At 42.9% G+C, this 22,915-nt stretch overlaps 1 protein-coding gene across 3 annotated transcripts in view; it reads left to right on the top strand.

The window, feature by feature from the left end:
• tn (thin) overlaps positions 1 to 22,915 on the top strand; it is a 233,775-nt gene that overhangs the window by 111,697 nt on the left and 99,163 nt on the right. Inside the window, exons 1-2 of one of the 3 annotated variants that reach the window (XM_065236149.1) lie at positions 12,660 to 12,986; positions 13,173 to 13,389. The exons of the other annotated variants lie outside the window; for them this stretch is intronic. The gene's annotated coding sequence lies outside the window, so the exon portion shown is untranslated. Of the gene's footprint in view, positions 1 to 12,659; positions 12,987 to 13,172; positions 13,390 to 22,915 lie in introns of those variants that run through there. 3 annotated transcript variants of the gene reach the window in all.

Below are 22,915 nucleotides of genomic sequence, written 5' to 3'. Positions count from 1 at the left end.
TGTGATGGTTTCTTTATGGCAAGCTTTGCTTGGACCTCGTGTTTATTCGCGTTTATACAAATCACTTGCGCAGGAAATCAGTTTGGTACGGCATTTGTGACCAGCATACCTTCCTGTAGCATGAAACAGGTCAAAATTTGCCCAAATCTGCCAATAAATGTGTTTGTTTTGCATTTGCTTATAGCAAAATACTGAACTTTTCGGGAACATTCACGTCAAAGAACTCACCAACACACTTTTTGTTACATGCCTCATGCATGTAACAAATGAAATTTTGATTGCCTTTCTTTTTGAACACGCCGGTAAAGTACATAGACTCCTCCCATCATGATTAGTTTGCTATCAAGTAGCGAAACTTACTCCGCTCCTTTTGTACTCTCTGTACTTTAAGTCTATACTCTCTGTTCTCTGTATTATTTAACGGTTCGGACGATTTCGAAGATGTCGCGCCGCAGAAGAATGCATACGATGAGGGTTTCTCAGTTTATGAAAGTGAAACGGAATTAATTTAACCCGCTGATAAGACTACAAATAGAACATAATTTATTTCCCTAACAAATTATTTGATTTTTGTATCATTTTGATGTATTTAGTGACAAATTGAATGGGTGAATCATGGGCTACTCTATATAAATTCTATTCTAACTCTTTTCTGAAATGAACTTGGTGGCCCTGAAAAGGGCCGTTTTGTTACGTTGGTGATAAGTTTTAACCTCCGAAACCGTGCAAGTGCTTCAGAGCGTAGACGACATCCATGGCCGTGACGGTTTTGCGCTTGGCGTGTTCAGTGTAGGTGACGGCATCACGGATTTTTCTAGGTACACCTTCAGCACACCTCGGGTTTCTTCGTAGATCAGACCGGAAATACGCTTGACACCACCACGTCGAGCCAGACGGCGGATGGCAGGCTTGGTAATACCCTGGATGTTATCACGCAGAACCTTCCGAGGACGCTTGGCGCCTTCTTTTCCAAGATCTTTGTCTCCCTTACCCCGACCAGTCATTGTTGCTTGATGTTTGTCGTTGAACGGGTGAATCGAAACTTAGCCAAAAGCGACTTTGTTCACTTTAAATGATCTTTATATCTGGTGTTTGTGTGGATAACATGTATGAATTATTAAGTGACACAGATGCGTCTTTTCAACTTTAGTACATTTGATATTTTAATTATTAATTACAGTTCCTAGTCCTATCAGGCCTGTTTAGAGAATGACCACCTTAGTGGGATTAGTTTGTTTCAAATTGGAAAAAGCAAACTACTTATAACTACTACCGTTCCGATTCAAATTTCGGACGATTCAAATTTCGGACACTTTCATTTTTAATTAAATATTACATCCAGTTAGAAACAAAGTAATAATGTTAGATGATTGTGGAGGGCACTAGTCAAAAAAATTTAAAATGTACAAGACATGTGGATCATATTCGCCCGAGATAATCAACTTTTAAAAGTGTCCGAAATTCGAGTTTAAGTGTCCGAAATTTGAATCGGCACGGTATTTACAACTACTACTATATACACCTAATCAATTATATACAAATTGCTTATCAAAGCATGTTCTGATATATTACATTTTTGTACAAATTTAGTCTTAATTTCGTTTATTCTGGAATCTATTTTGGCAATGCCTGCCTCTTCGTGTAAATTTGTTATTCTAGTGTCGAAAGGACGATCAAGAACCATCCTCAGCACTCTATTCTGAGCGACCTGAATTGAGTTCCTGTGAGTCTGTGTACATGATTCCCACACCGGAGCTGCGTAGAGGATCGCAGGTGCAATTATTTGTTTGTAGACGGCCAGTTTGTTCACCCTTGAGAGGCGGGATCTGCGGCAAATCAGCGGATACAGACACCTAACCAAGGTAGAACACTTAACTACAGTTTTCTCTACATGCGCACGGAGGCGGACCACTCAACCCTTGTGCCATCCATGATTACAGTACAAGATGGAGCCGGTTTCAGTTTGGGCGATTGCCGATGGAGGAACATGATCGCTTGTGTTTTGGAGGCATTGATTTTGATTTTCCACGTGGTGGCATAATCAGCAAAGGCGTTAAGGCATCGTTGAAGTTTGTTCGTTATTTCGCGAGGCATCCTTCCTTTGACGGCTATTGCGGTATCATCTGCGAACAGGAAAAACACGCAACCGTCTCCGAGGGGAGGAATTTCGGAAGTGTAAATACCTTTGTTGGAGGTAGTTACGGGTGATTTTAACCAGATGTAATGGGAAGATGAAGTTACAAAGCTTGTACACAAGTTCGTCATGCCAAACATTGTCAAACGCCTTTTCAACGTCTAACAAGGCCATGGCTGTGGACTTGGATACAGCTTTGTTACTTCGGATGTTATTCATCGCCCGTACTAACTGGTGATTGGTGGAGTGCCCCTTTCTGAACCCGAACTGTTCCGGAAGAAGGATGTTATTTTCCTCGGCAAACTTGAGCAAACGATTGAGAATGAGTTTCTCGAACAATTTGCTCAGCGCTGAAAGGAGGCTATTGTTCTGTAGCTTGAGGCAATGTTGGATCCTTACCGGGTTTGCGGATTGGTATGATTTTTGGTACTTTCCACGCCCCGTAACGTGGGTAGATCACCTTTTCGTGGTACGTTACGGGATGTAAGATCTACCACCGATTCCTAGTCCTGACTACTTCAAACTAGGGGAACAGGATTTTTTAGTAATCAAAGGAACACATCTTAGTCTTTGTTACTTTTTATGCCTCGTTGATAGTGACAAGACTCGGCTTTGTCCACCGAGGATGATCTTGAAACAATGAAAAAAATGAGTTAGTTTTCTTCATCTATGTGATTCCTAATCTTCTATTCGTTGTTCCCTAGTTTGAAGTGGTTAAGACTAGGGTTCTGATGCATGGTCATTATCGGTGTCATACCTTAATTTTGTTGCTAAGGAATCCAATTTTAACTGACAAAGGGGCGCGCCTTTGGAGGGTGTTTCAACACTCCGAAGGGTAGAAATAGCGGGACCTTTCAATTAGAGTCGGATCCTTGCGATAAATGCAAGAGTGGCAACTGTAAAAAAATCGAATTCTTCATCATTTCTCAATAGTGATGGAGTAATACGACATGCACTAAACTAAGGACGCGGGATATACTAAAATAGATCAATTTACTGGTCGCAGTAGTGTTAGGTCCCGATCGAAGGAAAAAAAAAGTAGTGCAGTTCCAAGCATCTGTTGAAGATAGCGGTTAGAAGAGACTGCACTTTCATGCTGAGTCTCTTCAAGATCAAGTTGAATATACCGTCAAACCCGGGAGCTTTCATGTTCTTGGTACATTTCAGCGCTGAGCAAATTTGTTGTACTGTAATCATATCCGCCGGAGGCACGACACAAGGGGAGGCATCTAACTTTTAAAGGTATTGTGCAACCTGATCTTCGAGCGGACTTTGGATAGTCGAGCCAAGCAAATGCGATGAAGCGACATGCTTGCCGATCGCATTTGCTTTCTCCTGTGGGGTGATTAAAAGCCGATCGTCATCATTTTCCACTTTGAGAGGTGGAACGGGTTTGGGATGATTTTCAGGACCTTGGCTACCTTCCAGAATGGTCTGAAGTGGTCTTCCAGAATCTTTCATTTCGGACCCTAGTAGCACTCTTGTCACATATCGGTTGTAGAAACTTCTTTACGACTTATTTCAGTCATAAACAAGTTGCTGCAACTTTTCTTAACGGAAGTGTGCTACTTGGGGAGTGAGTCCATTCTGGAAGCAATCTGCCTGTTCAGATCGGCCATTTCACGTTTTTTGTCCAGATCTCCAGTCCTCTGGAACTGGCGTCTACGAACATTTCTCAGGCGAATCAAAAGTTGGCTGTGGGAATCAATAGCAACAAACTTATCCCTCACAGGAACTCGTCGGACGCACGCCTTGTCAGCCACGGTTATGACTTGGTGGAGTCCCTCCAACGCTCGGTCGATGTCCTCCACGGAGTCAAGCGGCGGGTTGTCGATGATGTGCCTGTCTACCACGCGTCCAAACTGGGCCCAGTTTACGCGATGGTAGTCCTTGCGCAGGCTTGAAGCAGGAGCCACGTTGCAGCCCAGTTCAGCCACCACCGGTTGGTGGTCGGAGCTGAGTTCGTTCAAGGCTACCGGCTTGGACAAGCCGATATTTGTCAGGAACAGGTCTAGCGTCGATGGGTTGCCCGCCGGTGATATGAATGTTGGCTCATTCGAAAACCAAACGGAGTCTGTCAGAACCTTGATGTGCACCACCACAGTTGGCGCATTCGATTTCTACGCATCGATAACAATGCTTTTGGCTGTTGATTTTCAAATTGAAACTATTGAAAAAGTGGAAAATTTCAAGCATTGTACAAAAGTTTCGAAATTTGTACAATGCTTGAAATCTTCCACTTTTTCAATAGTTTCAATTTGAAAATCAACAGCCAAAAGCATTGTTATCGATGCGTAGAAATGTTTCTGATCGATCGGTGATATTTTTTTTTGAAATTGGTCCAGGGGCAACTAACTTATTAACGTTCAAAATCTTTCATAATTTCATTTGTCGGTTTTCATAAAGTTTACCCCCATCTTCCCGAAAGACGTAGTCCTACGTCAAAAGAAGCCGCAACTATCCCGCACTCTCGGCAACATTTGGTTTGGTGAGTGCCCGCCAACCCCACCACCAGCTGAGTACGGAGCTGAAGGTTCTGAAAATTGGACCGGTGTCAATCGACACAACTGACAACCACAGACTGCGGTCAACTCGGAGCATTTGAAAGCGCCCCGAAGCGACTAATTTGCATCGTTAATTAAATTGGGCTGTGCAATCAATTCGCAGCCCTGATTTTCCAATAATTACCGCAAAACTCAACTCAAATTATTTCCCCCACACAACTGGTGAAGCTCTGGTCAACCTTTCCCCAATCTCAAATGGTGCCATTTTAATCAAGTTAATCATTACCTGTAACAGAAATTCGAATCGAATCAACTAAAGCGGATAACGGCGCCGGTGGTGTAGTGGTAAGCGTGATTACTTCTCACCCCAGCAGGCCTGGGTTCAATCCCAGTCGGCGCCGCCGGGATGTTCTGAGGCATAACATCTCTGATCACGCCTTCCTTCGGATGGGAAGTAAAGCCGTTGGTCCCGGTTCATGAGTTGATGGGTCGATAGGTAGGGTCCAGGTGTGGGAGCTGCCTTCCTGACACGTCGGTAGCATTGGTGCTCAGCACGGAAAACAAGATCGACGGAAAAAACAAACCAAAGGAAAAAAAACTAAAGCGGATGAAATTACAATTGTTCAGCCCCAGAACCCTCAGATGCCAATCATCTCAGAATCCAATGAAGCTCAATTTGCGATTCAATGTTGTCTTATCAGTAACTAATCACTTGAATTAATCGAGAATTCCATATGAAAACGGGATTATATCATTAGAAAATAATTTAATTGATTAAATTGTCTACTTCTGACGCAAAATCCGATACGTCTATGGCAACTTAGCATTCTTAGCAAAAATTATTCATAAAGAATGAGGTCTGAATAAAATTTAAATTAAGATGCAAGATGCAATAATAGGAAAAATTCTAAGGCTTGTATTCGAAAAAAATGCACCATTTTTATCCGTGTGTAATTTTTTTATCCGTGGGTAAAAATTGATGAAAATCTGGGTATAACTAGTTTGGAGTGAATTGTTTACATGTGCAAAAGTTAATAACAATCGGTTCAGTGGTTATTGAGATGTCATCGAAACAAGAAGAAAAACACCGGAGAATTTTGCGCGCCGTCATGGAAAATCCGACTGCGACTATGAGATGGATCGGTAGACAACTGGGAATCACCCATACAACTGTTTCTTGGGTGGTAAAATCGTTTAAGGAGTCCCAGACGACCGAGCGGCGGGCTGGAAGTGGAAGAAAATCGAAGACAGTTGACCCTGTGAGGGCCCGGAAGGTGTTGGATTATTTCAAGCGTAATCCGAACCTTTCGATTCGCGACGCGGCTCTGAAGGCAAAGTGTTCCGCCTGGTTCGTCAGCAAACCATGAAGCGAGCTGGGCTTCGTGTATTCAAGGTCCGGAAGGCACCGAACCGGCGTGATCAACAAAACACGGCGGCCAAATCCCGCGCAAGGAAGCTGTATCGAGAGTGGTATACGAAACCGATGTGTGTAGGCAAGGCAAGGAAGACGCAAAGCAGATACCGGGGCTGGAGTTCTACGTTGCCAAATCACGGTTTGGTGTCCCGGAAGACCGAAGGAAGAAGAAAGTGGACAAATTCGCAAAAAAAATACTTGATCTGGCAGGCCATCAACAGCGAAATTTACCACACCGAGTGCCTTCAGAAGCGTCTATTGCCCTTCCTGCGGTCCCACGGAGGCGAGAGATTATTTTGGCCGGACCTGGCATCATGCCATTACGTGCGATCGACGCTGGATTGGTACAGAGACAATAACGTTGTTTTTGTACCAAAAACCACCCCCCCCCCCCCCCCCCCCCCACTTCACCAGAGATTCGTCCGGTGGAAAGATTTTGGGCCATAATGAAGGCCAAAGTTCGAAAATCGTCCAAAGTGTTTAAGAACGAGCTGGAGTTGAAGAAAGAATGGATGAAAGTGACCAAAAAGGTCGGCTCAACCATTGCACAAAATGTAATGAGGGGTCTTAAGGGAAAGGTGCGGGCTTTCAGCGATGGAAAGGAAATTGAATAAAGTAATTATGCCGAAACATAATCCATATGTATTAGTTGATTCCCTGAAAGTTTCAAGAAAATCCGACTTAAAATAAGTTTTTGGCGAACACTTTTCTCAGGTGCATTTTTTTTCGAATACAGGCCTTAGAACAACTGATTGCTTTTTCCGTGCTTGCGAAAAGTGTACTTTTTTTTCCTTAAAAGTGCCCATCTCCCATAATTACCCATCTTGAGACAAAGTTTCATCCAAATCAAACATGGCCATTTTCTTAAATCGACTTCAAATTTAAAAAATCGTTTTTTGACATAGGACTACGTCTTTGTTTTCTACACTTTACACTTTGTGAAAACCGAAATTGGAACGTGTAAAAAATTAAGAAAGATTTTGAACGTTAATAACACAGCTGCCCCTGGTCCAATTTCAATAATTTTATCACCAATCGATCAGAAATATGGCTACGCATCAATAAACATGCTTCCAAATGTAGATTTTCAACAAGAAACTATTGAAAAACTGGTAAATGTCTAGCATTGTCCAAAAGCGTCGAATTAACTAACAAATCCACCAAATACCTACATGCATATGCTGCTTCCCCAGCACAGTCGTCAGAGTGTAGTAAGTAGACGAAACAAGTCGAAGTGGCATTCGCCTCCGATCCTCGGGCGCGTGCGATTAGGGAGGATGGAATTGCGTAATATTTTGCCCACTCATCGCCATACTCAGAACACGCTCCCAACGACCACACCACTGTGTGGTGGTGTTCGGTCGTCGAAATTAGTAGCAGCAGTAGCAGCAGTAGCAGTGCTTTCGGCGTGTGGCGTTGAAAATTGTTCTCCAGTAACAACGAAAGGCTGCCTGCAAGCAGCTAGCTGCAGAGCCCACATAAGCAACCTTCAAACAAGGAAGAAGCTGCACCGCTATGGTATGGATCGAAATCAGTAGCTCTTCGTGAGTCGCTGCGGGTCGGTCATCTATGCCAAGCGTATCACCCTCGATCCAAACGACATACAGCTCGACGAGCCCAGCTCAGCATTACTCAACCATCACTACAAAACGGTTCTTTTCAGGGTCACCAAAAATTTGTTAAAGAGTATTATTTGGACATTTTTCAAGGTCATCAGTTCCCGCCAGGCATGGAAAATCATTTGCATTCATTTCGTGCATTCATCTACATTCATTTGCCTCTAACTTTTTTCTTCAACAGCATTCCGCAAAATAGTGTACAGAGTTTTTGTAGTTTTTGTCATTAGCTACAACTTTTGTTCACAAGTCAAATCCGTATCTCTTATGTATGACGTTTCAGAGCGAACAGACCACTACTGTTTTTCAGTGAATGTATTTTACATTCACTGAAAAACAGTAACAAGTTCTGCCCTCTCTAATTCGTGATGCATGAGAGATACAGATTTGAGTTATGAACAAAAGTTGTAGTTGATAACAAAACCTACAAAAGTTCTTTACATCATTTTGCAAAATGCTATTGATGAAAAAAGTTAGAGGCAAATGAATGTAAATGAATGTATGGAATGAATGCAAATGATTTTCCATGCCTGGTTACCGCAAGCAGCTAGCTATCAAGGCTCAACCTGTCTATAGAGGTGCAATTATTTTTTCCTCGGCTTCCATTCCGCACGATTCGTTTCTTTCGTTTAATCAATCACTCTTGTAGTGACGTCAAAAAAATTGTTTCGATCGGCGCTTACATATGAAATTTAATGTGGATTATAGAATTTTTTGTATGTTACCAACATTTATGAATGGTTTGCCACTAAATTTGCGATAATTTATTGATTATTGAATTATCACACTGTATACCATGAAAAAGCAGCCTGTTTGTGAGCTTTTGCCTGTTTTCAAGTAAGGAGTTATCATAAAAAACAAATCGCCAGCTGGTTTTTCCCGGCGACTTTACAAATAAATAAAATCAAACAAAATCATCATGCAGAACTAGCTAGGATTTGTTTTACTTCATATTCCACAAAATTGCTCTCGAGTGTTAAGACATCGTCTCCCGCAAAGTTTACATTTTTCCCTCTACCAACACATAGGGTAGAGCGCTACTTCGTCGTAATCGCCCATTTCCGTTCTATCGATCAGAAAAAATCAATAATATCAATGATTTCACCGTGCACAAACCAATAATAGGTTTGTTCCGATGCGTAAGTTCATTAGCTACAACATGAATCCTATTAGAGCGCATTGTATGAATATTTACGCTCATTGTTCTCAAAACAAAAGAAGCGCTCCTAGCGAATCCCCTTTTTCTACGTTAATCCGTAGGACGAAGAAAATCTAATGGCGTTTCAATGCATTAGGACGGAATTGAAACTCGTAGAACGAATTAAGAATCAAGAAGCAGTATTAGATTTTAAACAATATCTCAACAATTTGTGACTCTTTATCAAATCCAACGGTACGTATGGAAAGGTGAATAAATTTAGAAGTCATCTTTGACAAAAATATTCCATTTTTTGTTTAAACTCGTTCAGAAAAGAGAGGTAAAGTGCGGCTTATGCTTAGTAGGACGAAAATTTGATCAAAAACCCTACATCAGGGCTAGATAGATCTCCACAGGATCTATAGAATTTACGCAATTTCAAAAAACCAAAATGCACAGCATTACGAAAAGAGGTCTGGTTTCGACCAATAGCAGATAGATTTTAATTCTAAACAAGCCAAACGATTGGAAATTTATCTACCAATCTGCTAAAATGAACATTTAGTTAATTTTCAATAGGTCACTATTGAAAAATACCAAATGTCCAACTGTTGCAATGGCGATCAAAATTATCACAGAATGCTGAAAACAGCGCATTCCCTAACACAGACTTAAAAATTGAATTCGATGCGGTCCCACTGAACGGTGCTCATTCAATTACCGTAAGTGGTGGTGTCCAGTCCAGCACCAGCAGTAGTAGCAGCAGCAGCGGCAGCAGCATCACTACAAAACGGTCCTTTTCAGGACCACCATAAATTTGTTAAGAGTATTTGTCAACATGGACATTTGTCAAGGTCATCAGTTCCCACAAGCAGCTAGCTATCAAGGCTCAACCTGGTCTCTATAGAAGGTGTGGAATTGTAGGCCCGAATGTATTGGTGAGATTAATCATCGTCTGACCATTTTCCAGAACACACTGGTAGGAAGTGTTAAAAATCCCTATAGAATTTGAGAGAAGTGGGAATATTTCGCTTTGGTTGTATATTCAGTCCCCAGAAAGCCAATAAAATCAAATTTGTGAGAAAATTAGCTCTCACGAGTTCAATCTCTCTAAGTCCCTCCTTTTTTACATATTATGCACAAACGATACTTTCCGCCCCGCCCCATTCATATAATTCGGAAGGAAATCCTGTGAGGGGTGAACTGAATACACTTTAATACCAAAATGCACAAAACTTAAAAATTCATAAATAACAAAAAATTCAAAATACACCTTTTAAAGTCGGGTAGATTAATCGAAAATGCTCAAGTTGCCAGTCCCTTGGATTCTCTTCATCAACTTTCTCTTTAAAATAAATACTACAAATTTGATACGCTTACAAATAAAAAACGGGAAGAGTTAAGATAATTGATGATTGATCAATTAAAAGAACTAAATATTCACATTTGTTCCGTTCACTAGCGGTCCTACGTCAAGCTTCCGTTCGTGCCCCTAGGCACAGACCCTTCTACTTTTTTTTTCAATGTAAGTCTCTAATGGTTTATTTTTTTGATAATTTGGACAATTTCCTAAAATTCATCCATACAACACATTTTTGTACGAGTTGTCATTTTTCCATAATATTTTTTTTTTTTTTTTGAAAAGTTTGACCCTTCTCAAAGGTTAGTCTAGATACATTTTGGAAAAACTAGGTATATGCAAAGAAGCTTATTTAGTCAAGATCCACACATCCAGAAAGTTTCATTGAAATCTGAGAGGGTGTTGCCAGCTCCGAATACGATTTTGCGCGAAATGCGTCAATAGCTGATGGGGTTACCGAAAACGGGTAGGCTCTACAGCTGGAATTTATTTTGGAAATTACTTTAAAATCAGGGAATATCAGAGAATTTGGTTTCTTCATTGAGTCGACACACTGTTTAATAACTTGAAATTCTACTAACTCAACCATGCCTTGTAGTATGATGAATACATCTTTTAACTCTCTTTTTTTTTTTTAATAATGTGTTTATTTTTCCAGGCTCATTTTGCTGTAGCTTTGCGAAGCCGATATTCATTGCTTAGATTACAAAATTAATTAAAACTAACGTTAGTAAAGCGGGGGCCGATTACTCGCAGCTATCTCCAGGTTAGGGGTAACACATTGTAACAAATGGATGGCAGGGTAGGGATTGAGAACACAAGGTTTGGAGAGCAATGTGCTCTTGATCTCGAACTAAGCGACACTCTGATGAAAAAGACAAACATGAGGGTACACCGATGGGCAGCTAACAACTTGGGAGAACACAAGATGACAGTAACTACTAAATCCTCAGATCTATCCGTTTTAAAAACTCATAAATTAAATTCAAATAGTCGAGATCTCGGCTCGCCAAGAGCTCTCTAACGGGTATCGCGGGTTGTTTTCCTCGGGCCCTGAGGGATGTGGATAACTCAGATCTGGCAACACGGTGCAAGGTACATGACCAAACAACATGCTCGATATCGTGATAACCACTGCCACACGCACATAAATTGCTGCCTGAGAGCCCAATTCGATAGAAGTGCGAGTCTAACGAGCAGTGATTGGACATAAGTCTTTATATAACGTGTATTAAGGCACGGCTCATGTCCAACCCTTTGAACCATGGTTTGTTCGACACCTGTTGGAGAATAGAATGTAACTATCTTCCCAATTCACCATCATTCCATTTTTGTTGCCAACTGATGAGGACTTGCTGACGAGCTATGGAGAAAGATTCGTTGAAGGCGATTTGTCGCTCAAAAATATCGCCTTCCATAGCGCCCACCTTAGCCAACGAGTCCGCTTTCTCATTACCCGCAATTGAGCAATGAGATGGGACCCAGGCTAAGGTGATAGTATGGAAGCAGTTAGATTAAGCACTTAGTTTAGATCGTATTTCAGGCAGGAAATACGAGGAGTGCGTTACTTACATGGTGGTACTTGATTGCAAAAATTGAGGGAACAACCATCGATCGATGGTGATCTGGTATTCCATGGATTTCATGCATCATGGTCAGATCAAAATTTACAGAGGAACTATAGAAGACTTGAAAGCAACCACGATTGGAGACCAATGAAGAAGGACCAACCTCCAGCGTCATGTACTCATAGTACAAACTCATGAATCTTGTTTGAGAATTTCGGTCGAGCAGCTTCTCAAAGTGTTCTATTACCAAAGGATCCATTACTTCAAAACGGATGAGAAATGTTTTTAACTTTCTTGCTCAAGAGCAGAAAACTACATTGCCTGAATGACTCCCTACAACTTCTCCTCAAACACCATTTTGATGCATTCAACGGTTTTAGAACTAAGTATTCCCAGATTAAGTTTGTTTGAATGGTCCAAATGGTCGCTTGGCATTAGGAAAATAAAGTGAATTTTCCACAGCTCAGTATCGGCTCGGAACTCTACCCTATCCCCTTATACGACTTCCCGCATTTGATCCATCCCGACAGGTGTAGCAACCGGCATCTCACCCAGTGATACACCGACCGAGTTTCTTTCACGCACACACCGCCACTTCGCACCGCAACCATATAGGAGATCATTCACTCGAATCCGGAAAAACCCAACGTGACTGAATTATGTGGATCACGAGTACGAAAAACCGTACCACTACAGCAAAATAGCAGCAGCGATCATTCCCTTGTTCCCACCGAGATTACCTATGAGTTGGGTTACACATCAGCGCGAAAAATGCTGGTCCCACTCAGCTTCCCCACGATTCACACAACACTAGCGAAAAACCCGACGACGATCGACACCGAACATGTGTGTGCAGGCAGCAGTTTTTCCACCAGTCGAAAAGTGAAAAACAGCTTTCCCAACTCGGGCTCCACTTGCCTGGCCAACTGCAGTCATCTTCCGTTCGCTCGACCGTAAATAAGCCAATTGCAGATCCCACTCTCTTTTCTGTCAATAGCAAGCAAATCATCCCGGTGGAAAAAAATTGTGAAACACAAAATTATAAAGCAAGACCATTCTGTTGTAAAACGAAGAGACTGCGAGTTTTGACGAAAGGAATGAGTATTTTTTTTTAATTATTTTTTTTTGGAAACGAGAACTGTGCAGTGTAGTGTAACTTCAAAAGGGAACATCATAGTAGTGTGCACAGCAGCGCATATTAAAAGGACTCTTCGGTACATCGTCAGGCATCGAGACGAGAAGCAGATAGGAAGTGAGTGCCTGCCATAACAAGAAGTGAACGCTCGCCAACGGCTTCAATTAAGGAAAGGCGAACAAAACCGGCAGCAGAAAAAAAAATCTCGAAAATTACTGGCTGCTGCTTCTACTTTTTGTTCACCGTTCCAGAATAGTTAAAAACGTGAAAATTACTCAACTGAGAAAAATTCCCATTTTACAGTTTGAAGCAGTGAAAGATCAGGGAAAACCAAATTGCCGGTGCGCTCCGTGAGCGAAACTACTTAGAAAAAGTATTGCGGAACAAAGTTTTCCCGTGTTCGGTAATTTGTACAAGTGCGGAATTATTCAGAGGCAGAAAGTGGAAAACTAGTGATTCACCGTCGAGCTAGTCGAAAGCGAAACGAACTAATACTGAGAGCTTCACACAAAGGAAGAAAGTACGTAAATCGATTTGGGATAAATATAATGCTGCGTGTACAGTTCCACCCTCGGTAATCCGACGGAATCTAGATCGGACTATCCAGCGGTATCTTTTTCAGCCATAAACAAGCCATTGAGTTGTCAAGGAAAGCCTCGTTGCTGCTACTCGCGATGCGTTTGATCCATGGGTATCACTTTAAGGGGAAGTTTACCGCTTCGAAAATATATAAAAATTATCAAAAATACAAAAAAATCAGATTTCTCCTGAGAAATTTTACGGGATAGGAATGTTTTCTATAGCATCATGAAAAAATGAGACCCTCAGCAAAACCGAAAGGTCGATGTTTTGTGGTTTTTCGAGTCCAACTTTATGCCACAATGGCCTACAAAAAAATTTGCTCGTGAATTTTCTTTAAAATATTTATTTTTATTTTTTAGATTTTAGATCTTTTTCCAATGTTTATAGAAAAATCCAAACGTGATATTTTTTCGGAGCGGTGAGCTTCTCCTTGAACTGACGTGTGCGTTTTTTTTTATCTAGCTTTGTCAGTCTATCGAAAGCAGTGTTGCCAGATATACCGATTTATCGGTATTTATACCGATTTCTAAACTTGATACCGATAAGCTTTCTCTGAATACCGATTTTGGATATGATTTATACCGATTCATACCGATTTTTATAAATAATCAAAATGATTCTTGTCTGCCCGCTGAACTGTCAGATGAAACTATTGTGAAATACTTTTATCTTTTTGATTATCTAAAATTGAAACTATTTCGACTAATGTTTCCATTTCCTTGCCGTTTTTGGCTAACCAGCAGTCGAGAAACAACTGATGGCTCATCCTGGTAATTCCTGGGAATCAGGAAATACCTTTATTCCGTGAACTCCATGTTAATTTTATAACTTCCTGAAGTTTATTTATTCTTCCCTTTGAAGTTTATTCCAAATTTCCTGAAATTTTCATCCACGTTACCCTGTAGGTTATGTTTTGTTTTCTGCTTCCCGAAACTTCAGGGATGCTTTCAGAGTTTTCTTGCTTTTCTATTAGCTTCAACAAAACTGAAGGAACTTTTAAGAAGTTCTGCATCTTCAGAAAACTCCAGATTGTTGGGTAAGTGTAAAGATATGTGAGGGTCAGTTCCGATAAATTATAGACAGGTCATTAACTTTTGTTAAAAGTCCAGAGAAATTCAAAGAACTTAAAAAACATAAGATATATTTTGAAAAAAAAAAGATGTTCAAGTCCAAAGAGCTTCAGAGATATTTAATGGTATGCAGGACAGTTAATTGAACAGATCAATTAATTTCTATTAAATTACTGAAACCTGAATGGAGCTCCGAGAAACTTAGGGGATGTCCATTAATTTCAGCTAGGTTACAAGAGCTTCACGAACATTTTGGAAACGTAAAGGAAGTAACACGAACATTAGAAAAATGTGAGAATATTTTAAGGGAAGGGCAGTTTCTAGAACTTTTAAGAATGAAAATTAAATCGGGTAGATCAAAGAACTTCAATGTTGATGTTAAATTAAGTTCAATTAAATTGTGAGAGTCAGGGTTCTGCATTTTCGAAACAAAGAAAAGAAAATGATTTCTCCGCAGAATCGCTTCATCTTGAGAAATATAATTTTCGTGTAAGCCATCGTGTTTCTTGTTATCGAGTCACGATGAACATTTCTCCTTTCAAACATGACTAGACTATCACTTGTTTCGTTCGTCAAGTGCTTCAGTTCATTTCATTTGAAGCAAAGACTTGTTTCAGCTCGAAAACTGCTAGATGCCAAAAATCGATATCCGACGCTATGTTGGAATCCAATATGGCGGCCATCAGGATTCAGAAAGTGTCAACTATTTTATTTTATTTTTTATTTTTATTTAATACATCCATCTGACAATAAGTCTTAATGAACCAGAAGCCATAACAAATACTAAATGTATCTGGAGTTAATAATACGTCTCTGGAATTGAGCAGCAAGTTCCCCAAACTTGAACAACTCTTCAACTGTAGAAAACGTGCGAATCATACTCGTAACAGGTTCATGTTGTCCAAAAGAAGAGCGGTGTGAGTCTTGACGCAATAGGAACGTTGAGCGTAGAAATCTGCTTGGCGCACGAAAGTTCAAGTAAGAGAGTAAGTGGGTAGAGTCAATTTCACCACTTAATAACTTCGCGACGAATGTTGCCTGTTGAATTTGTCGCCGTCGTTGTAACGTGTCCATGCTTAGCAAGCGACATCTCTCAGCATACGGAGGTAAGTTTAGTGGATCTCTCCAAGGAAGTTGTCTTAATGCTCGACGAATGAATGTTTTTTGGATACGTTCTATTCTGATGTTCCAGGAAAGTTGGTAGGGAGTCCATCGAGATGCAGTCTCGATAATCGGACGAACGAGTGAACAGTACAGTGCTTTTAAACAGTACGGATCCGAAAAATCTCTTGAGATTCTTGATATAAAACCAAGCTGACGATTAGCCTTAGTGATTACCATTGAACGGTGTAAGTCAAACGTAAGTTTAGGGTCCAGCATTACACCTAGGTCGCTTACTTGTTCTACTCTTTCTAGTACAAATCCATCAATTGAGTAATCGAATACGATTGGCGTTCTTGTGCGATTAAATGTCATGACCACACATTTTGATATACTGACGGAAAGCTTGTTTAAGCGGCACCAATCAACAAATTGGTCTAACATTGCTTGGAGCTGACGGCAATCCTCGACGTTCTTGACAACAATGTATAGTTTGAGATCATCGGCGTATATGAGCACGCAACCACTCGGCAAGAGGAGCGTCACATCGTTGAAGAAGATTGTGAACAGCAATGGTCTTAAATTGCTGCCCTGGGGAACACCGGAGGTTGCAGCAAATGGTGATGAAGTGCACGAACCCAGCTTGACACGAAGTGTTCTGTTGGAAAGATATGATTTCAGCCAATCAACCAAACCATCCGAAATTCCCAGGCGAGACATTTTCCGAAGAAGAATACCATGATCGATGCAATCGAATGCCGCTTTCAGATCGGTATAAACGGTATCTACTTGAGCCCTATTTTCCAAGTGATTTATACATGTTGAGGTGAACTCCAGCAAATTTGATGTAACTGAGCGTCCTGGCATAAATCCGTGTTGCGTTGCTGAAATGTAGCTCATGACATGAAAGAAGATAGCATCGTTCACAATGATCTCGAATAATTTTGAAGCTGCAGATAGACTTTTTATGCCACGATAATTTGTCACGTCACGTTTGTCGCCCTTCTTATGGACAGGGAACATAAAGGAATGTCTCCATATTTCGGGGAAAACTCCTTGGTGCAACGAAGCGGTAAAGATGCGAGCTAGGGGATCAGCTAAAACAGCAACACAGCGGCAAAAAATGATTGCAGGTACACCATCAGGACCCGGTGAAACAGATTTCTTCAACTTCCTAACAGCTTTAACGACATACATATTGCTAACCACAAATGTACGCAAATCGATGAGACCCTCAGGAACATTGCAAGCCGCTCTTTCTACTTCATCTGCGTTGGCTGCTGAATCCGAAAAAACAGAACTGAAGTGGCGGGAAAATAGATCACACGATTCGAGCATAGAAGTAGACTCCAAATCGCCAAAAAATACGGATGAAGGAATATTCGACGATTTTCGCTTGGAGTTCACAAACTTCCAGAAGCTCTTGGGATTTCTACGTAAATTGGTCTGGACACGCAAGACATATGACTTGTATAGGGTTGAATTAAGCTTACGATAGGCGTTGCAAGCGCGATGAAAGTTGCGTTTCGTTTCAGAAGTTCGATGTCGACGAAGTTTACGCTGCCAGGAATTTTTATCGCGTTTCAAAAGCCGCAGGAGAGGAGAACTCCAAGCAGGAGATATAGGAGGTTTTCGTCTTGGAGTGTTATCGGTGAGCCAATTGCAAATTATGTTGCAAAATTGTGCTGCCATATCGTTGACGTCATTTGTTGCCAGAATACTGCTCCAATCACAGCTCATCAGGAACTCGTTGAGCATGACGAAGTCGATTTTTGAGTAGTCGAGCGTATGTTCACCAGCATCAAGGGATTCCACACGGTCAACACAATCGGATTGAGTTGGTAAGGAGAATAAAATCGGTGGATGATGCAAATCAATAGCCAGCAATGGGGACACCGCTTCGTTAACTACAATGTTGCAATCGGAATCACAGAAAACCAAATCTAGGATGCGCCCCAGGTGATTGCGAATAGAGTTGTATTGCCGGATATTCAGGAAGCTCGTTCCATCCATCAGAGCAGCACTGGCAGCAGACGTCGTGGAAGGATCAAGGTTTAAGATTCCATCATCAAGACAATCCCATGCTATGTGTGGTTGATTGTAGTCACCACAAGCAAGCAAAAGGTCACCATCTGGAGTTGCATCACGTAATTCACGAAGAGTAGCTAAATGGGCATCGATAACACCTACGTCCCGACTACGATCTGGAGGAATATATACAGCGCAAAGCACGAACCGCTTTCCGCGAATACAGGCAGACACACTTACTTGTTCCAGGTTACTACCATTAATAGTCTTTATCTCAACAGACTTGTAAACGCTGGCCACGGCAATAAGCACTCCTCCAAACTTCGCTTTCTTACTATTACGAGCACTGCGATCGCAGCGAAATACATTAAAGTCAGTACCAAAAAGTTGCAGTGAGTTGATGCTGTCGTCAAGGCCCGTTTCTATCAATATGATGACATCGTAATTGCAATCACATACCGCTACAACCAGGTCGTCAATTTTGGTTCTTAGACCACGTACGTTTTGGAAGTAAAGTCAAACATCGTTGTCACCAGCAATTCCACAACTGTTGTCACGAGATGCCGGCGTGTAGGAATTTTCGGCGCGTCCCGACATAGGTAGGGGACGTTCAAGGCGTTGTCCATGTTGGCTGGAGGTACTCCCGGCAGAACAAGTTGGTGATCTGAGGAGGGAATCATCGTCAGGCAGGAAATTATAAAAATTATGTTGATACTTGCCTAGACAAGCAAGCTGGAAGACCTCTTCTCGCACATCAGACACAGGGCCGGGACGACTTCGACTGCATTCACCATTTATCGGCGCGACTGTGCTGAGTGGATAAGAGGCTTCCAAAATGCTTATTTTTGCGCGTCCCGGGGTCCATCCATCGGTTGATTTGCTGCAAACGTCGTCTGCGGTGTCACTGGCGTGGGTGTTAGATTCACACCAGATGGTCTCCGAAATTTTTGAGCCGAGTGATCTTCGAATTCACGGAATAGAACTCCTTCGGGCCAAGATGACGGATCCAAAGCTCTCTTCTTCAAAGCTGGGTCTAGACCGACTTTGAATGAAATAAAGGTCATGTTACTGGTGTCGGTACCTTTGGCGACCAATTTCACAACATCAGGTTCATTTTCGAGTTCCAGGTTGGCTTTCACCATTTCAGAGATTGCTTCGTTGCTCACATCACGTTGGATACGGGACAAGTAGAGCCAGAATTTTGCCGCCGGTTTTTCACATGTAGGTACAGAGATGACGTTCTGACCCAACAGTTTTGAACCAGACTGACACTCAGATGTTTTAGGCACCAGAGATTGGTTTCAAGTGTTGGCCATCGGTTGACAGCAGGTGGCAGAATTGACGGGACAGGCTTTGATGACAACTGTTTAATTTCCGTCTGCAAATTCGTGATAGCTTCCGTGAGAGAAAGCAGCGGTGATTTTTCAACTGCCAAATTGGTGATGGATCGGAGGTGCGAATTCTCAAAAAGTTCCGCACATTTATCGCACATCCAAAAGAGGTTTTTCCGATGGGATGTGAAGTAACCAGACAGGGCACGAGACACTCCGGAACACGTCATGTGAAACACACTGCCACAGTATCCTCGGCAGGTCACATACTCAATGCCAGTAATTTTCAACGAGCACTTGGCACAATTTGTCTCCATGCTGGCAGTTGAACGGTCAAACGCCTTTAATTAGACTTCTTGCAGGAATAAAAGTTGGCGGTAGGACGATGATGACAAACAAGCTCAGGATGATTGAGTGCTGTTTCAACAATAGCACGTAGGTGAAGAATGAACAAAAACAACTCTATAGCACAGCACAGCGCGGACAAAAACAGTTAAATTGTACTTCGAATAACTACTTTACGAGCACAATTTTATAACAATAATGTCCGCATGATTAAAACGAAAAACTTGGTCAAGAAATAAATATTTTTGACTAGATAAGACACGAAAAATAACGAATAAAACTACGACTTGAAATAGCACAAGTAGCAAAGCCACACGATATGGTATCCTACAATATGGGTATTTTCGATACACATACACCGACACCGACACACGATATGCTATCCTACAATATAGGTATTTTCGGAACGGGGATGCCGAGAATCGATATTTGACGCCATTTTGGAATCCAAAATGGTGGTCATCAAGTTTCATAAAACGTGACAACGCGTGGCTGCCGAAAATCGATATTCGATGCTATGTTGGACTCCAATATGGCAGCCATAGGGTTTCAGAAAAAGTGTCAAATACCCTACAATATGGTTATTTTCGGAACAAGGACCAATGAGAGATGCCAAAAATCGATATAAGATACCACTTTGGAATCCAATATGGCGGCCATCAGGGTTCAGAAAATGTCAAATACCCTACAATATGGGTATTTTCGCAATGGTGACAACGTGACCTGACCTGACAATCAGGCTAAGGCCTTGTTGTCCTCTGCTGTCCGAAGAAGTCGTCTCCACTCTACTCGATCCATGGCCACAGTTCGCCAGCCTCATAGTCTGCGAAGGGTCCGCAGGTCACCTTCTACTTGGTCGATCCACCTTGCCCGCTGCGCGCCTCTTCTTCTTGTTCCTGTTGGGTCGCTTTCTAGAACCATTCTCACTGGGTCGTCGTGCGGCATTCTTACGACGTGCCCAGCCCACCTTAGTAGCCCAATTTTTGCAATGTGGACATTCGCCTCCTCCACGTTCCGTCATCCATCTGCACTCCACCGTAGATGGTACGCAACACCTTCCGTTCGCAAACACCAAGGGCGCGTTGATCCTCCACGAGCATAGTCCAGGTCTCGTGGCCGTAAAGGACCACCGGTCTAATCAGCGTCTTGTAGACAGGCAACTTCGTGCGGCGGCGAATTTTATTCGACCGGAGCGTCCTCCGGAGTCCAAAGTAGGCACGATTCCCTGCCATAATGCGTCTTTGAATTTCTCTGCTGGTATCATTTTAAGCGGTCAAATACACGAACTCATCGACGACCTCGATTTCGTCACCGTCAATCTGAACTCGGGGTGGGAGGCTAACATTGTCTTCCCTAGAACCTCTTGTTTCCATGTATTTTGTCTTCGATGCGTTGATGGTAAGTCCAATCCGCCTAGCTTCAGCCTTCAGTCTGATGTACGTTTCCGCCATCATCTCAAAGTTCCGTGCCATAATGTCAATGTCATCGGTGACGCCAAGGAGCTGGATGGACTTCCTGAATATCGTGCCACTCGTGTCTATCCCAGCTCTTCTGATCACACCTTCTAACCCGATGTTGAACAGCAGACAAGAAAGTCCATCACCTTGCCGTAACCCCCTTTGAGATTCAAAGGGACTCGAGAGTGTCCCCGATACTCGAACAACGCACATCACTCGATCCATCGTCGCCTTGACCAATCGCGTCAGTTTATCCGGAAATCCGTACTCGTGCATAATATGCCATAGCTGATCTCGATCGATTGTGTCGTATGCGGTTTTGAAATCGATGAACAAATGATGTGTGGGCACGTTGTATTCGCGGCATTTCTGCAGAACATGACGAATCGCGAAAATTTGGTCCGTGGTAGCGCGGGCACCCATGAATCCCGCCTGGTATTGCCCCACGAACTCTCTTGCAAATGGTGACAGACGGCGGCATAGAATTTGGGAAAGTACCTTGTAGGTGGCGCTCAGCAGTGTGATCGCGCGGTTGTTGCAGCAATCCAACTTGTCGCCCTTTTTGTAAATTGGGCATACGACACTTTCCATCCACTCCTCCGGTAATATCTCCTCCTCCCAAATCTTGGCAATTACCCAGTGCAGCGGTCTAGCCAGTGCTTCACCACCGTATTTTAATAGCTCACTTGGTAGTTGATCTACACCAGTTGCTTTGTTGTTCTTCAGCCGACCGATCTCCTCCTCAACTTCTTGAAGATCAGGAGCCGGTAGCCTGTCGTCTTCTGCGCGTGCTCCAAGGTCTGTTGCCGTGCCACCTTCGTTTTCTGCTGCTTCACCGTTGAGGTGCTCGTCATAGTACTGCTTCCACCTCTCAATCACCTCACACTCGTTCGTGAGAAGGTTACCGTCCAAGTCCTTACACATATCGGCTTGCGGCACGTAGCCTTTGCGCGAACTATTAAGCTTCTCATAGAACTTCCATGTGTCGTTTACGCGTCCTTCGGAGAACCGAGTTTTGTCTGTTCCGCGCTTGTCTGTATCGCTCCACATTCAATCTCGTGCGGTGTTGCCGCATTCTCGCCCGTTCTGCATTCTTCTCCTCTACTAACAGCTTGCATTCGCCGTCAAACCAGTCATTTCTTCGGTCCGGGATTGCAGTACCTAGTGCCGCTGCAGCAGTACTACCTATGGCTGAACGGATGCCCCTCCAGCCATCTTCAAGAGAAGCTGTGCCAAACTGCTCTTCCGTGGGTAGTGCAACTTCCAGCTGCTGCGCGTAGTCCTGGGCAACTCCGGCGTCCCGTAGTTGCTCAATGTCGGGTCTCGGCGTTCGACTTCGACGTGTGTTATGCACCGTCGGGATTTTTGAGCGCATGCATACTACAACTAGGTAGTGGTTCGAATCTATGTTCGCACTGCGGTACGTGCGGACGTTGATAATGTCGGAGAAGAATTTCCCGTCGATTAGAACGTGATCGATTTGGTTTTCTGTGTATTGGTCAGGTGATCGTTGGCCGTTGTCGTTCGATACGGCATGCAGGCTGTTTGGCCCGATTGCCGGTCTATACATTGCCTCCCGTCCTACCTGAGCGTTCATATCGCCGATGACGATTTGGACGTCCCGTTGCGAACAGCCGTCGTACACCTGCTCCAGCTGCGCATAGAACGCTTCTTTCTCGTCGTCGGGTCTCCTTTCGTGTGGGCAGTGCACGTTGATGATGCTGTAGTTCAAGAAACGGCCCTTAATCCTCCACTTGCACATCCTCGCGTTGATCGACTGCCAACCAATCACGCGTTGGCGCATCTTACCCAGCACTACAAAGCTGGTTCCCAGCTCGTTGGTGGTGCCACAGCTCTGGTAGAAAGTAGCCGCTCGATGCCCGCTTTTCCATACCTTTTGCCCCGTCCAGTAAAGTTCCTGCAGTGCTACGACTTCGAAGTTGCATGGTTGAAGTTCGTCAGTTCGTCGTTCCGAGTTTTCAATCGTAGTCCTTATTTCGTCGCGTAGGTCTGTGCCGATTGTTCTGATCCGTATTGCTTTCTTCAGTATTTGCAACTTTTCTTTTTTCCAGGGCGGCTTGTTGGGCCTGCCCCAACCCCCTGTCTCGCCGGGGGACCATCGTGCACAGCTC

Source organism: Ochlerotatus camptorhynchus, unplaced genomic scaffold (assembly GCF_037179485.1).
Source record: "Ochlerotatus camptorhynchus isolate MF236.1 unplaced genomic scaffold, CSIRO-AGI_Acam_v1.1 ptg000530l, whole genome shotgun sequence".
Lineage (NCBI taxonomy): Eukaryota > Metazoa > Arthropoda > Insecta > Diptera > Culicidae > Ochlerotatus > Ochlerotatus camptorhynchus.
This window is presented reverse-complemented; position numbering and strand designations above follow the sequence as displayed.